This window comes from Lycium barbarum, chromosome 1 (genome assembly GCF_019175385.1).
Source record: "Lycium barbarum isolate Lr01 chromosome 1, ASM1917538v2, whole genome shotgun sequence".
Lineage (NCBI taxonomy): Eukaryota > Viridiplantae > Streptophyta > Magnoliopsida > Solanales > Solanaceae > Lycium > Lycium barbarum.
The window spans coordinates 21,128,017-21,145,731 of NC_083337.1; the positions used below are offsets into that span (position 1 = coordinate 21,128,017).

Here is a 17,715-nt window from a genome sequence, read left to right on the forward strand (position 1 = left end):
CTATATGTCTTTAGTTTCACCTGTGCCAGAAATACAGGATTTTACGTTTGAGCAAATAAAAAGGAAAAAAAAAAGAAAAAGGAGACGATGTAGCAGCTAGCTAGCTCAGATGGTCATGTTTCTCCACCTATATACCACAGTTAACACTAAAAGATCTTCAATATTTGGGCTATGATTGTGTAATTTTTAATATCTAAAAGAACTATACCAACAATGTTACATTTATATATTAATTAACATTCAAAATTTATAAGCGCCTTCTACACTTTTTAGCTAGCTGTATTATGTTTGAATTCATTTTGATGACCTATGTACTATCTTATGTTAATATTTCATGGTTTAATGAAGGCCAAACCCGTTGATAGACACCTGTGGTCGTCCGGTTCTTTCACTTGAACACTTCAACTAAATCTTATATCATTTAGACACCTGAGGTAGGGTCCGGTTGTACCATTTAGACATTTTTCACTGACTTGGCAACTTGTGTGATTTCCACACCTAACTGGGGCATGAAGAGCCCAAAAAACAATTTTTTTCTTCTTTTGTTTTTAATTCTTTTTATTTCCTCCTTCTTCTTTATTCTTTTGCTCTTTCTTCTCCATTTAACAAACCTTCCACCATTGCTATCTTGTTCACCGGAAAAAATCAAGACCACCACCACCCTCTCTCTCCGTAAGCGTTTACGGGACAAGAAAGATTATTTTTCTTTGGATAAACCTATTTAATAAACAAAAGAAAAATAAAATTCCCAAAAAGATTAAATAAAAAATTGTCATTAATGGAGTCTTTAGAAAGCTTGAAGGTTTAAAATGGGTTAATTGATTTGATGAAAATTTTGAGAAATTAATGTTGGACTATCTTTGGGTCTTCGTGGGGAATCTTTAGCTGAAGTTATAAAAAATTTGGAGGAGTTTCTCTTGAAAATTTGTATTAAAATCATGATTGTAATAAAAACAACATGAAGATGGTGAAGAACACCAAGAACAACTGCTCATTTCAGAATTTTCAATGTGTCCTTTTTTTCTATTTCTTTTTGTTTATAATGTGTCATTTTCTGATTAGGTGTAAATCAAGTTTTTTTCTTTTTTCTTTTTGAGAGTATTACTTTTAATTTGTTATTAAATATTTTAAAATAGTGTTTTTCTAATTAAAAAAGACACATGTCCTCTTTTTATCCGTCATTTGACACGTCAGCAGCGAGTGTATTGCACACACTTTGTAAATGCGGCTCGTTTAGCGAAATATGTCGAAATGACACAGCCGGATCCTACCTCAAGTGTCTAAATGAAACAAGGTTTAGTTGAAGTGTTCAAGTGAAAGAACTGGATGACAACAGGTGTCTATCGATGGGTTTAATTTTTGACTTTTTGGTTAAACATTAAGTACTATTCAAATTTACGTAATCTGAAAATATAATAGAAAAAAACAGGGTTAAAGTGGGATTAATAGTGGCGGAGCCAGGATACTCACCTAGGGGGTTCAAAAATATGAAGAAATACTTACACGAAGAAGCCAAGGGAATTTAACATCTACTATATGTAAGTAAAAAAAAAAATTAACCTTATATATGCAATGTAATTTTTTACCGAGAGGGTTCGGATGAACCCCCGTAACCTACCTAACTCGGCCTTTGGGGATTAGAACTCCCCTCAAAATGAAATAAGAACAAAATTTGTCATAATTGGCACAAATTTGGGGGTTTATGACCCCCATTTTTTTGTTTCTCTGAAATGTAAATCTCGGAGGTTACAAGTCCACTATTTGATGTCGCGGAGATTCAGCAAACCCCTACATTAAATTTGCTAAACTGCCGTGACAGAAATATAGAGGAGCTTTTTAACCTCCCCTAATTGCACTTCTAATCTCTACAAATTGGCCGTTCTTTCGTAGTGTACACGTTATAAGTCCTAAATTGATTCTAGAGCTTACAATTTTGGTAAGTTCCTACTTTTTTCATTTCAACTACTTTCTTGCTTTGTTTTTTAATGAAAACTCATGAGGCATGTTGCCTGGTGATATACTTGTGTTTATAAAAACAAAAAAGTTTGATAAAGATGGATCAAGATCCTTTGCGTGTTAACGTCGCCTTTTCCGGACATTACATAACTTGCCAAAATTCGTCACTACTAATTTAAACATTGTTTGAATTGACGATTCAATTAGTCTATCCAATCATTTCACCAAGTCAATGATCTTATCCAATTAAACAATAAAAAAAATACGAAAATCCAATTCACTTTCTGAAATTTTCCAATAATATCTTGTACATGCATTACCTCTTAAGATCCAAAAATGGCAATGGAAAAAAAAAAGAAAAAAAAATCTATATATATGCAACGTATACTAAAAATCAACTACCAATCTACCATCATCTCCACCCTTATGTACAAGGGGAAAAAAAAGGACATTATGGCATAAAACAAACTATAAATTCTGATTTATCCATTCTAGGCAAAACTCATTTGGTGGCTATCAAACAATCAAAAGATCTCAACTCTTTTGCTAAACTAATTGGGCAAACCAAAACAGAATCTACACAAAGACCACCTTTAGTGTGTGTACAATCTATTTGTGTCAACGAAAATCTTATTTTCGTCATGACCGTGGGATCCTCGACTACAAAATCTCCCACATGGTGATGTACCCATGTACCTACATTGTCCAAATAACATCGCGATATGGCACATTGACCATTTGATGTCGTTAATTGAAATTGTACCGGTTTTAAGTCCCAACCATGAACGTGATCTGAGTTACAGACTCGACGTCCTAGCCTCTTCGTGACCTTGCCAAGATGAAGTCTAAAGAATAGACTATATGTCCCTGCTGGGAATTGGAATTCGAGGTCCCCGTCAACTTCAAGCCACCACATTTGTTGAAGATATGCTACAGTTTGGAACCTAAGCAAAAAATAAAAAATAGAATTCAATCAATATATTCGTTTACAGTATACTGAAGTATACAATTAACTCTAAAGAACTAATTGCTGGAATATTAGTCTCTTTCTCTCTGTCTTTCTCAGAGAGGGAACATGAAAGAAATCATGAAATGCAGGGATTGAATTCCTAAGACAACCTTAATCAACTCTTGTAATAGTTTTTTTTTGTGATTTAATTTATAAGGAAGTGTTTATAATAATACTTTTTTCATTATTTAAAAGAGGAAGTCTATTTGTTTGTTCACTTTTTTATCCCAATTCAACTATACTTCATTTTAATTCTTCTCTTGAAATATATGTAATCCAAAATTGATAATTATAAACCTTATATACTGTTTATTTTATTACCCTACTAAGTTTCAGTCACTTATGCTAAGGAAAAAAATATCAGATTAGTTCCAGTGGGGTGTTATTAGAAACAAACTTTTATCCAATTTAATAGCCTTGTTTTATCCTAAAATAGCGAGGTGTTGCGTGCCTTATACCACAAGTTTAATAGCCTTGTTTCTTTCCCTTGTGACCTTAAAAGCTGGTCATCCGTCCTCTCTCTCACACACATACGCTTTTTCTCTACTTGTCTTAAATTATTTGTGTTTCTTTTTATTTTACACGCTCCTTAAGAAATATTAATTAGGAGGAGTATTTGACTAGATTTATCTTTATTTATATCTAAGTTATAATCTCTTTGCATTAAATGTTTAGATGTCATCTTCATTAATGACAAAATTCTATTAAGGATAAAATGAGAAAAAATAATTAATTGTATCTTGAACTCTTAAAACAACAAATAATTTGAAACGATTATTTTTAGTAATCACGACAAATAATTTGAGACGGAGAAACTATTTTTTTTCTGGGTAATTGTGTTTATCTCAAGTGATTTTGTTCAAACAGAGCCCTTTTAATGATTCTATACTCCCGAGAAAGAAGGAAAGAACGTAACTAAATTACAAAAGTAAAACAAATGGCACAAATAATGTTCCTCCCTCCACTTTGTTTTATTGTTTAACAATATTTTTTAATAATTTGTTAAAAATATATTTTTATAATGAAATATTTTTATAGCATCACAAATGCTGTCACATATTTGTGATAACAAGTTTCAAAAAAATTATGTCACATACTTGTATACGGTAAAAATCGGATATATGTTAAACCGATAAGACCGGAGACCGAGGGAAGAAAGAAGCCAGCACGATCATGAAGACTTTCTTTCGGGACCGAAGGGGTGCTTGAACCGAAGAAAGCGAAGAACGTTGTTTGGTCCGGTTTCTCCATAGCCGAGTTGACCGTGATCGTTGGCCCAGTTGATCGTGGCCGTTGGCCCGGTTGATCATGGTCGTTGGTCCGGGTAATCCGTTACATAATTGCCACGCGTCAAGACCGTTCTGCCACATTGTACTGCCAATCGTACGGGTGTCAGACCGTACGACCAACCTTATCCTTTTAGGTTTTTTCTTTATTCAAAAGGGCTTTATGTTGTATGAGGCCCATAAGGCAAAACCTATAAATAGGGGCCATTACCATACTTTTAAGGGTTGGCTTCTTGAGTTCTAGAACATTGTAATAGCAAAATATATAAAATCTCTCTCATTCTCTAACTTTGGTCCGAATTCAATTGTTATTCTTTAGCTTCGTTCAATTAAACAATACTCATATATTATTAGACACATATATTTAGAGTAAATCACTGATTATTATTCACTCCTTCATAACATATCTTTATATACTTTTTTTCAACCAAATAGATCAAAGTTCAACCACATATCCTATACCTCATTCATAAATTCAATTGATTACCTAAATTCGGGGTAAACAGTTTGGCGCCCACCGTGGGGCTAGGATAATAGTGGTCTTTGATCTTGATCTCTATCTTACCCGTCAGAATCAAAAATATCTTTTGTTCGTCTCTGTAAAAACGGACCAAATGGTTAACAGTGGACAATCTGGTCACTTCAACAACAACGAGATTGTGGCCGAAAAAGAAGACAGCGGGCCACGAGGATTACTAGCAAACCCCGCTGACCCGAACCCCGTTAATTCGAGGGAGGGCCTCAACCGGCAAAACACCGTGAACCAGGAGAATGCCGCCCAGCCGGTCACTGATCCTTTAAATACTCACAATTCAATTACTTTGTCCCGGACACAGGGCCGGAAAGAATCGGATACCCCGAATGATAATATTGACTTACGTTTAATTTTTGAAATGTTGCAGGAACAGAGAGCAGCGATTGCGGAACAAAGAATCGCAATAGCCCAGTTGCAAAATAGAAGAGATAAAACGACCCCGGAGAAGGCGAAGGGTGTTGCTGAACCCAGAAGGGATGAGGCACGGATGGTTGAGAGCAATGGGTCCGGAGCTGGTTCATCCACCGAGGTTCTGAGAATGCTCGAAACATTGGCGAAGCGGGTAGACTCGACCGAAAAGAGGGTGGAAACATATAACTCTCGGGTGGATCAAATACCGGGGGCTCCGCCAATTCTGAAAGGACCGGATTCGAAAAGGTACATTCAGAGGCCTTTTCCTCCGAGTGCGGCTCCGAAATTGATCCCGAAGAGGTTTAAGATGCCGGATATCCAGAAATATGACGGCACAACGGACCCTCAGGAACACGTGACTTCATACACCTACACTATAAAAGGCAATGATGTGGAAGAGGATGAAATTGAGTCCGTGTTGCTAAAAAAGTTCGGGGAAACTCTGTCAAAGGGAGCATTGACTTGGTACGACCATCTGCCTGAGCATTCGATCACTTCTTTCGAAATGCTCGCCGATGCTTTCATAAAAGCTCACGCCGGTGCCAAAAAGGTGCAAGCCCGTAAGGCAGATATTTTCCGTATAGCCCAAAGAAACGATGAGTTATTACGTGAATTTATCAACCGATTCCAAAGGGAACGAATGGAGCTCCCTCCGGTTCCGGAGGAATGGGATGCACAAGCTTTCACAAAGGGGCTCAATCCTCAGAGCTTGACGGTTTCGTTCAAATTAAAGGAAAACTTGCTGGAATACGAGGCTGTGACCTGGGCGGATGTCCATAACCGACACAAGTCAAAGATTTGGGTGGAGGATGACTAACTCGAGCTTCCCTCGGGGCCCGTAAATATGAATAAAAGTTTGGAAAGACCAAGGAAGAACTACGAACCGGAGGCCAGATCATCGAGGGAAAGGTATCGGCCATATTCTCATTCGGAAAAACCAAGCTTCAGGTCGGAAAAATCAAGGGTTGACCCGAGTCATTTCTCCGGTGGGGGTGATAAACGGGCCGAGCGCCCGACGAACAGTCGAGGTCTCTCATTCAGGAGCGATGCCGGAAGCTTGGCCAGCAACAAAGACTTGTCGAGGATATCGGAGTACAACTTCAATGTCAACACTTCGGACCTCGTCTCGGCTATTGGCCGTATAGTAGATGTAAGATGGCCGAGACCACTAAGATCGGACCTGGGCCAACGAGACCCGAGCGTAATGTATGAATATCATGGAACTCATAGACACAGAACTGAAGATTGTCGCCAGCTAAGAGAGGAGGTGGCTCGGTTACTAAAGAACGGCCATCTCCGAGAATTGCTAAGTGAACGAACCAAAAGTCACTACAAGGAAAGGGAGACTCATAAACGGGCAGAACCAGTGGAACCTCAGCATATAATCAACATGATAATTAGGGGTACCGATACCCCACGAGGGCCGGTGATGAAACGGACCAAGGTTTCTATTGTGCGTGAGAAGCGTAGCCGGGATTATTTACCCGAGAGTTCCATCTCTTTCAGCAACGAGGATGTAGAAGGCTTCATCCAACCGCACAATGATGCATTGGTAATATCTATACTTATTTTTAAAACTCAAATTAAACGTATTTTGATGGACCCAGGTAGCTCGGACAACATCATCCGGTGGAGAGTGGTCGAACAGCTAAGGCTACTCGATCAGATCATGCTGGTAGCCCGGGTACTCAGCAGGTTCAACATGGCGAGCGAAACCACAAAGGGGGAGATCTCATTGCCGGTAAACATTGATGGCACTATCCAGCAAACGGTGTTCTACGTAATCGAAGGAGATATGAAGTATAATGCATTGCTGAGTAGACCTTGGATACATAGCATGAGGCCCGTGCCGTCGACATTGCATCAGCTGCTGAAATTCCCGACCCAGGAGGGGATAAAAGCCATCCGAGGTGAACAACCCGCTGCAAGGGAGATGATCGCGGTCTAGGAAGCGACACCTCAGCCTGAAAAATCGGATCAAAAGGAAGAAGATTCAACCGGGGGAAAGGACACCAAATAGCAATCAAAGCTCACGGGGTTGGATCCGGGGTATAAAGAGGATGATTTCGGTGTACCCAGATCGTTCGTCATGCCGGATGACTCGGATGCAACCAAGTCAACAGTAGAGGAGCTGGAGCAGATCATCTTGTTCGAATATCTACCGGACAGAAAGGTATACCTGGGCACGGGGTTAACCTCGGAGCTCCGGAACAAGTTAATTGAATTTCTTCGAGCTAATGTCGATTGTTTCGCATGGTCCCATATAGATATGACAGGTGTGCCACCGGAAATAACAACTCACAAGCTCAGCTTAGACGGGAGGTTTCCCCCGGTGAAGCAAAAGAGAAGGCTCATGGCAGAGGCAAAGCATGCCTTCGTAAAGGACGAGGTAATGAAGCTTTTAAAAATAGGCTCTATCAGGGAGGTAAAATACCCGGACTGGCTAGCTAACGTAGTAGTGGTGCCGAAAAAAGGTAATAAATTTCGAATGTGCGTTGATTATAAGGATCTAAACAAAGCATGCCCGAAAGATTCATTTCCGTTGCCTCACATCGATAGAATGATCGATGTGACGGCTGGGCATGAGATGCTAAGTTTTCTCGATGCTTACTCCTGGTATAACCAAATCCGGATGCACCCGGAGGATCAAGAGAAAACATCTTTTATTACTCGATATGGGACTTACTGTTACAATGTGATGCCTTTTGGATTAAAAAATGTCGGTGCAACTTACCAACACCTAGTTAATGGGATGTTCGAAGAACAAATAGGGAAAACAATAGAAGTTTATATTGACGACATGGTGGTCAAGTCCCTGGAAACAAAGGACCATTTAAAGCATTTCCAGGAAACCTTCGATGTACTCCGCAAGTATAACATGAAGCTCAACCTGAAAAAATGTGCCTTCGGTGTCCAGTCTGGTAAATTCTTGGGTTTCATGGTGTCGAGCCGGGGGATTGAAATTAACCCGGACAAGATCAAAGCCATTGAGGACATTGAGGTGGTGAATAACATCAAAGGAGTACAGAGGCTCACTGGAAGGATAGCGGCACTGAGTCGTTTCATATCGAGGTCCTCGGACAAGAGTCACCGTTTTTTCTCCTTACTGAGGAAGAAGAACGACTTCGTTTGGACACCGGAGTGTCAAAGGGCTTTACAAGAATTAAAAAGGTACTTGTCCAGCCCACCGCTATTGCACACGCAAAAAGCAGACGAGCAACTTTTTCTCTACCTTGCTGTCTCCGAGTTAGCGGTAAGTGGCGTTTTGGTCCGAGAAGAATCAGGTTCACAATTCCCTATATATTATGTAAGTAGAACTTTGGGGGATGCGGAGACCCGTTATCCCCACTTGGAAAAATTGGCATTGGCATTGGTAAGTGCTTCTAGAAAGCTCAAGCCCTACTTTCAATGCCATCCGATATGTGTAGTGACTACTTATCCCCTAAAAAACATCATGCACAAACCAGAATTATCGGGTAGACTAACTAAATAGGCCATAGAAATTAGCGGATATGATATTGAATATAAGCCTCGGACGGCCATCACGTCCCAGATCTTGGCCGATTTTGTGGCGGACTTCACCCCGGCTATGGTCCCCAAGGTTGAGAAAGAACTTCTCCTAACCTCGGGAAAAGCTTCGGGTATTTGGTCGCTACACACGGATGGAGCCTCGAACCTCAAAGGTTCCAGGCTAGGAATCTTCCTTAGAACCCCGGCCGGGGATGCCGTTCGACAATCCATTAGAACTGTTAAATTGACTAACAATGAAGCCGAGTATGAGGCTATGATTGCAGGTTTGGAATTAGCCCGGAGTATGAGGGCCGAAATAATCGAGGAAAAGTGTGATTCTCTTCTGGTCGTTAACCAGGTGAATGGCGTCTTCGAGGTCAAGGACGAACGGATGCAAAGGCATCTGGAAAAAATCCAAGTGATACTACACCGGTTTAAAGAGTGGACCATGCAGCATGTACCGAGGGAGCAGAACAGCGAAGCCGATGCATTGGCCAATTTGGGATCTTCAGTCGAAGGGGAAGAGATCAACCCCATGACTATGGTGCACTTGATAAATTCGGCGATAGAAAACGGACATGCTGAAATAAACACAATGGGTTTAACTTGGTATTGGCGCAACAAGTACATCGACTACTTGCGAGATGGAAAGCTCCCGAGTGACCCAAAAGAATCACGGTCGCTAAGGCCAAAAGCTACGCGTTTCTGCTTGGTAGACGGCCAACTGTATCAACGGTCTTTCTTCGGACCCCTGGCCAAGTGTTTGGGTCCTGGAGAAACGGAGTATGTGATGAGAGAGGTGCACAAGGGGACCTGCGGCAACCACTCCGGTGCTGAAGCCCTGGTTCGAAATATTATCAGAGCCGGTTATTACTGGAACCGGATGGAGGAAGATTCGAAGAATTTTGTCCGGAAATGCGACGGGTGCCAAAGACATGCCCCGATGATTCATCAGCCCGGGGAGTTTCTGCATTCGGTTGTGTTACCTTGGCCTTTCATGAAGTGGGGAATGGACATCGTTGGTCCACTGCCATGGGCACCGGGTAAAGCCCATTTTATTCTGTTTACGACTGACTATTTCTCCAAATGGGTTGAAGCGCAGGCCTTCGAAAAAATTAGAGAGAAGGAAGTCATTGACTTCATATGGGACCACATCATATGTCGTTTCGGCATCCCGGCCGAGATAACTTGTGATAATGGTCCTCAGTTCGTGGGCAGCAAAGTCAATGATTTTCTCGAAGGGTTGAAGATCAAGAAAATCGTATCAACTCCATACCACCCGTGTGCGAACGGACAGGCGGAATCCACGAATAAAACAATAATTCAAAATCTGAGGAAAAGACTTGAAGCGTCAAAGCATCACTGGAGGGAAATACTACCGGAGGTATTGTAGGCTTACAGAACCACATCGAAATCAAGTACGGGGGAAACACCTTTCTCGTTGGTCTACGGGGCCGAAGCCCTCATTCCCGTAGAAGTTGGTGAACCGAGTCTCCGGTTCAGGTATACCACTGAGGAGTCAAACGAGGAGGCCATGTCCGTAAAACTCGATCTCACAGATGAACTTCGCGAAAACGCGTTGGTCCGTATTGCATCCCAGAAGTAAAGAATGGAGAGGTACTATAATCGGAGAGCCAAATTTCGGCATTTCCAAGTTGGGGACTTGGTGCTTCGGAAAGTTACCTTGAACACCAAGAATCCCAACGAAGGAAAATTGGGTTCGAACTGGGAAGGACCGTACAAGATAACCGAGGTAACGGGCAAAGGATCGTATCAGCTGGAATCCATGAACGGACAACGGTTGCGCAATAACTGGAATGTGGCTCATTTGAAAAGATACTACTGCTAAGGTATGGACACCTCGTGTTTTACTATTAACCCTTTTTCTTTTTGGCAGGGTGTACCGGATAAAGCTAGAATCTAGGTCTGAAAACACGTGTTGTACTCTTTTCCTTAGTATGGTTTTGTCCCAAAATGGGTTTTCCGACAAGGTTTTAAATGAGGCAACAAGTACAACGTGTTACTTGACAAAGACAAGGACAAACGCCCGGAAACTCGGGGTCACGACCTACGAGTGGGGGCTTAATAGCGCTTACCCGATCTTGCAGCTCGGATAAGCGCTAGGGGACTATTATACCCCGGTTAGTTGAAAACGGAGGAGCTCAACAAATCAAAATCCGACCTTCTATATTAGGTTTCGATGTAAGGACCAAACGATCAGAATGAATCGTGTCCACACAATATTTGCTACGGCAAAACCAAGACCGGACCTTTTGCATTAGGTTTCGATGTAAGGACCAAACGATCAGAATGAATCGTGTCCATTTAGTATTTGCTACGGCAAAAGCAGAAGGAAACAAATTCTCATATCATGTATGTACAAAATACTTGCAATACAAAAATTTATCGAAAATTCGGATTACGATATTTTGGATATCTTTTTGTTAAAACACCCTACCCCGGTGATTATCGCCGTATTTCGGAATCGCCTCATTCATATACCCTATTCGGCGCACTACGGTCGAAATTCGACAAAGGCAACAAGGTCACAATGAACCGAGCCAAAATATTTCAACTCCCTCGAACGGAGACTGCTACATCAAATTTTGCTAAGGCTGTAAAAAATACCGGCCCTAAAAAATAGACGGAAAATACCGTCCTTAAAAAATGCCTATCGTGATTCGGAGACGTCTGAATTCACAAAGCATTGGATAAGTCCCACGGGCAAAAAACTTCATCAAATTCCCGGACAAAACGTACCAGACGAAGAGAAAGCCGATATTTAGGTGCAGTCCGAAATAATGACTCTGAGTCTGCATGTCCTTAAAACGGACCGACAATTAGGGCAAAAGTCATAACAAACATCCAACAAAAGAATAAAGAAAAGAAAAATGCATCTCCCATTTATACAAAGGTTTTTACACCGGGAACCTCTACAAAGGCAAAAAACAAAGGCTAAGTATAGGCCTAGGTCTATCCGGTATGGCTGGACTCGGAGTGTTCGGACACTGTCCGCTCGAAGTCGTCGGAGTCAGCATCGAGGGCTCTTTTAGCTTCTTCCTCGACCCTTTTAGCTTCGAGTATCAGGGCCGGAAGATCCGCAAAACCATTCCCGGCTTGCTCAAGGGTGATCCTCCGAGACTTCCACTGTTCATACTCCACAGATATCGTAGTATGAGCCTCGGCGGCCTCCACCCTCCGAAGGGCTTCTGCCAAATTGGCCTCAGCCTGGGCTAATTTTGCCATCAGTTCGTCCCGATCTTCTTCCAGGACCCTTTGGATTTGAGTGGCCGACTCGAGCTCGGCCTGGAGAAGGTCATTAGCTTCGACCGTCCCCTTGACTTCGGTTTTCAACTCATCACATATCCGAGCTCGATGCTCTGCCTTCCGCTCAAACACCCTCATCCGCTCTTTGTACTGGGCACTCTCAGATTCGAGCAGCCGATGCCTTTCGGCCATGCTCGTGGCATCGGACTTGACCGAATCCAGCTCCTCCCGGAGTTGAGAGATGGTGGTTTCGAGCTCACTAAGCCTTGAAAAAAAACGAGCATTGTCCTGGCTAAGGACAACTTTGTCCGCTTCGAGGCCGGTTCTTTTCGACCATCTCTGCCAGCTCATCCTTTAATCGAAGGTTTTCGGCCTTCGTCGCTTCGAGCTCGGGTTGGAGGTTGGAAGAGTAACTGCTCGGTTCAGCTCATCCTCCTTCACCCGTAAAAGGTGCTGAAACTTCTCCGTTTTTCGACCTTGGGCATCCAGTTAGCCCTTGAGATCGTCAACCTTTTGCTGGGCACGGACAAAGGCTTCGTTAACAAGCACCACACTCTGTAAAAGAAGCAAGTTAAAACTCGGATAAATGAGAAACTAAAATTCTCAATGAATATACAAAGGATGGCTGATAAACTTACTCGATTGCCCGCGTGTATGCCCTCGTTAATGAGACACTGCCAGGGGACTCCATTCATCTTCCGTTTGTCCGAGTCCGAGTCGAGCGGCCTCAGGTAGCTTGCTACCCCCACCGGGCGAGACAAAAAGCTACAATCCTCGGGAACGGTGATTACGGCCGATCTGGTCCTCCTGGGTTCCACGCTTGGGGCCGGGAAGACACGCACCAGGCTATCCCTAGCTCCAATCTCGGTGGTCCGGCTAGCCGCCCTCGTGGCTCGAGGGATCGGGAGATGTCCGAAGCCAGCAGCTTCGCCGATAGCAGGAGGAGTGTCCGAGAACATGTCATCAAACTCATCCGACCTTGAAGCCGGAGTTGGAGAACTCGGAGCGGCCTTAGCAGCTTCGACAAAGATAGGGATCTCCGAAGTCGCAACAGTCTCACAGTCGGGCAGCGGGCCAACAGCCGTTGGAACTTCGGTCTCGGGGACCGGCTCAGTTCTTTGATCGGCTTCGGCCGCAGGTGCCTTCCCGGATCTTTTTGTCCTTTGCAGGGGGTTTCTTCGGAAGAAGTATCACCTGAAATATCAACGAATTCAATCGACCTTAGAGGAGTCGGATAATGAATTTCTTCCCCACCTGTGTGTAATGCCGGAGCTGAAGGTCCTTCCCCGGCTGAAGGAAGTGATGAAACGGTGATACCCTCCTCCGGAATGGAAGCCACGGAAGGGGCTACACCGATCCTCCAAACGAGGAGCTCGGGCTCTGTTTCATCCCTTAAAGCCCTAACGTCGCTTCTCGCCCTCTTCTTCGGTTTCTGCCCTTTGTCCGAGGGCTTTTTTCTCTTGTTGGCGGCAGCAAGGATACGGGATGTACCCGCTGAGTCGAACTCGGGTGCCGACGTAGCGGGTTCAGCTACTGATTCCGGTCTCGGGTCTACCAAGCCCTTGGGCAAACCTGAAAGCCGAAGATGTTACACAAAGGAGAGGTAGAAAAATGTCATGAATACCAATAAAAGCAAAGTATTACCGTGGTTTTGAGCGATCCATCGGCCACAAGAAAGGAGTCGCCATGTCCGAGCTTCGTGGGTATTTTGGCTGAGGAGAGCAGTAACCCATTCGTTGAGGTTCCGGACAGCCGGAGTTATCCAACCCACGGCTAGTATAAATAAGAGGACAAGTAGTGAGAATGTGGAAGAACTGGAGTTTGACAAAGCATTCAAAAGCAATTATTAGAAAAACTGGAACTTGCGATTATCATTCCACCGCTCCGGAAAAGGCATGTAACTGGCCGGAATAATGTCCTTGGTCCTACCCGGACATAATGCTCTAACCAGCCCCGGTCTATGTCTTCGTCCATTTTTGAAAAAATCAAATTCCGGCTACGCTTAGTGAGTTTTATTACACCTCCCTGGAACAACCTCGGGGAATATAACCAGATGAAGTGAGCAAGCGTGAACTCCTTCCTCGAATTATTGGCCAACAGCCGGAGGCAGGCCACGGTCCTCCAGACAATCGGACCAATCTGGGCCAGGGTTACATTGTAAGTCTTGCACATCTCCAAAATGACCGGAACGATTTGGGGGGTCAAGCTTGAGGGTGAAAGGATAAGTATAAACGTACAAGAAGCCCTCCCGATGATCGGTGACTGACTCATCTGGTCCGGGGGCAAAACTTGAACCGGATGGTTATCCCATCCGCAATCGGCCCGGACTAAATCGAGTTTGTCCTCAGTAATGGACGAGGGGTACCGCCTTACATCAAACCCTCTATCGGAAACCAGAGAAGTTTTCTCGACCTCGAAATCTTTGTTGTAGTTAGGCTTGGATGGTACAATGTCCAAGGCAGTGGGTTCGAAGGTGACCTTCCCCTTGGGTTGAGAAGTTGGTTTGGTTCCTTGAGAAGAAACCGAGGGAACATCATGGGAGGTGGTTTCGGTGTTAGCAGACATTTGAAAATATGGAAAAGGAGATTGGGTGAATTCGAAAAAGAATTTAAAAAATAGGAGGGAGAAAACAGTCAAGAAAGAATTCGAAATGGCAAAAGAGTGAGAAGAAGCAGCAGCAACACACTCAACAAAAATGGCTAAGTGAAGAAGTTGGAAAAGTTGTTTCCTTTCACGTAATACAAGCAATGAATCAACGAGAAATATGAGATGAAAGGTGATTAGAAGAAACGAAATGAAGAGGTGAAATGAAGAACTGAAGATGATGAAATAGAATAGATCGTAAAATGAAAAAATGAAGTGGAAGAAGACATTATATAGACATGGGATCGAGGCGGTTGCAGATCTCAGCCAACCGGGGAGTGTCACGTGTCCCATAATTAATGAGAAGTGACTTGAAACGACGTGTGTTACGGCGGTTGTCAGAGCTGACCGTCCGGTGCGAGACACGTGGCTGATGACAGAGGGACGTGAAGCAACTGTTCTCGCTAAAATGAAAAGATAAGAACGAGCATATGGAACCACCGGTTTTTTTATTCATCCACTTCCCGTTACTCCGGTAAACTACGGCCCGGAAAGTGTGGGGACTATCTGTATACGGTAAAAATCGGATATATGTTAAACCGATAAGACCAGAGACCGAGGGAAAAAAGAAGTTAGCACGAGCATGAAGACTTTCTTTCGGGACCAAAGGGGTGCTTGAACCGAAGAAAGCGAAGAACATTGTTTGGTCCGGTTTCTCCATAGCCGAGTTGACCGTGATCGTTGGCCCGGTTGATCGTGGCCATTGGTTCGGGTAATCCGTTACATAATTGTCACGCGTCAAGACCGTTCTGCCACATTGTACTGCCAATCGTACAGGTGTCAAACCGTACGACCAACCTTATCCTTTTAGGGTTTTTCTTTATTCAAAAGAGCTTTATGTTGTATGAGGCCCATAAGGCAAAAACTATAAATAGGGGTCATTACCCTACTTTTAAGGGTTGACTTCTTGAGTTCTAGAACATTGTGATAGCAAAATATATAAAATCTCTCTCATTCTCTGACTTTGGTTCGGATTCAATTGTTATCCTTTAGCTTCGTTCAATTAAACAATACTCACATATTATTAGACACATATATTTAGAGTAAATCACTGATTATTATTTGCTCCTTCATAACATATCTTTATATACTTTTTTCAACCAAATAGATCAAAGTTCAATCACATATCTTATACCTCCTTCATAAATTTAATTGATTACCTAAATTCGGAGAAACAATACTCTTGAACTATTGAAAATATAAATAAAAATTGTAATTCATTTGGTTTTTCATCAAAAAATGTCCTTGAACTATTAGCAATATGACAAAAAAAACCTTCTATGTTAGCAGACCTATTCCGTTAACGAACCTTCATGTCTCATATATTTCCTTTTAAAATTTATTTTCTAGCTGAGATAGACTGCGCCTTAAAAAAAAAAAAAAAAAAAAAAACTACCGTGCTCCCTTTTTATATATTGGCGTTTGTATTTATTATTAAGTTCAATAAAATAACTTAGTGGGTTTAAATATATATATATATATATATATATATATATATTGGCGTTTTTTCCTTTATTGTATAGAAATATTTTTTCATTTCAATTCATGTGACACTTCTTTCTTTCTGGCCAGTCCCAAAAAACAACATCTTTCCATTTTTAGTACTCCCTCCGTCCCATTTTAAGTGTATTACTTTCCTTTTTAGTTTGTCTAAAAAAAATGTTTTTTTCTATATTTAGTAAGTTGACAATTCAAACACGCTACATAGCAAGATTATAACTACAAGATTCAAATGAAATTTTAGTACATTATACACATCTTTAATTTAGGACCACAAGATTAAAAAATCTCTCTTTATTTATTTAAGCTACGTGCCTAGTCAAACTAAAATATTTAAATTGGAACGTAGGGAGTAATTGTTTAACTTAAACTTCTCATTTTACTGATAATTTATAGGCTCACAAAATATCCATGACTTATCTACTTTTTACTACCACAAATTTTAAAAATCTTTCATTCATTCTTAAACTCCGTACTCAATCAAACACGTTTACATAAATTAAAAGAGAAAAAATATATTCTTACCTTCTTTTTCGTGGAAAGTCAGAGCATATTTATGGGTTAATTGCTGCTCTTAATAAAATGAGTAGATAAAAATTCAAAAAAGTTCGAATCCAAATCTTAGCGAAGACATAAAGAAAAGATAATTCCATCTATCCATTTAATTATAGGAAGGCAAATTAAAGAATAATTTTTAAGAATATAACCCACCTTGATTCTTCAGTGGGAATGTAATTCCAGTATCTCCGATCATCAATACCAGTAATAGTCATTCCCTTTGAACAAATTGCCAAACAAACTCCTCCATTATTCTTATCAACCCATATTTCCTGCAACGTCCAAGTTTTCATTCCATTACAAAATACTCAAAACCAAAACACATATAACTGAACAAAAAACTCAACAAAAAGAACATAAACTAACCTTCGTGCCACCATCAAAACAATTGGGCCCGGATAACTTCGCAAAAATATCCTTTTTGCGCCTCCCGGCCACGTTCAATCCTAGTAACTCCTCAAAAATATACCTATAATTTGATGGCAATTTTGATTCCCAAATAAAGTCAGCTGAAGATGCAGCATGAAAGGCCTTATTAATACGGGCCAACTTGCAGATTTCCGAAGGGTCAAAATAAGATAATACTAGAGCAACACATGACTCGGGTATATCTTCGAGTTTAGGTTTTAATGATCGATTGTTTAGTCCATCTTGAGTGAATGGTTGAAGCATTAGCACCCATGACAGAAGAGAGAGTAATTATTAATAGAGAGAAAAATCTTGTTGAGGAGTTTTGAGTTATGTGCTAGGCGCTACTAAGTGAGTTTAAAAATATAGGACAAATGAAAACATACTTTCTCCGTCTTAAAATAGTTATCGTGTTTTCTATTTACACGTCTCTTAAGAAATCATTAATATAAATAAGATCTTCACTATTTCACCCTCTTAAAATATTTAAGCATATTATCTCTCTTCAATAAATATTTATTACTTCCTCTGACTCAATTATGTGACACTGTTTGACTTGACACATAATTTAAGAAAGAAATAAAGACTTTCGAAATTTATGGTCCAAAATAAATATTAGTTGGATATGTGTG

The 17,715-nt window shown here is 41.5% G+C and overlaps 1 pseudogene; it reads right to left on the reverse strand.

Annotated features, from left to right (window-relative positions):
- Positions 1 to 2,032: 2,032 nt before the first annotated feature.
- Positions 2,033 to 17,357, reverse strand: LOC132633219 (F-box protein PP2-A13-like; annotated as a pseudogene).
- Positions 17,358 to 17,715: the final 358 nt, after the last annotated feature.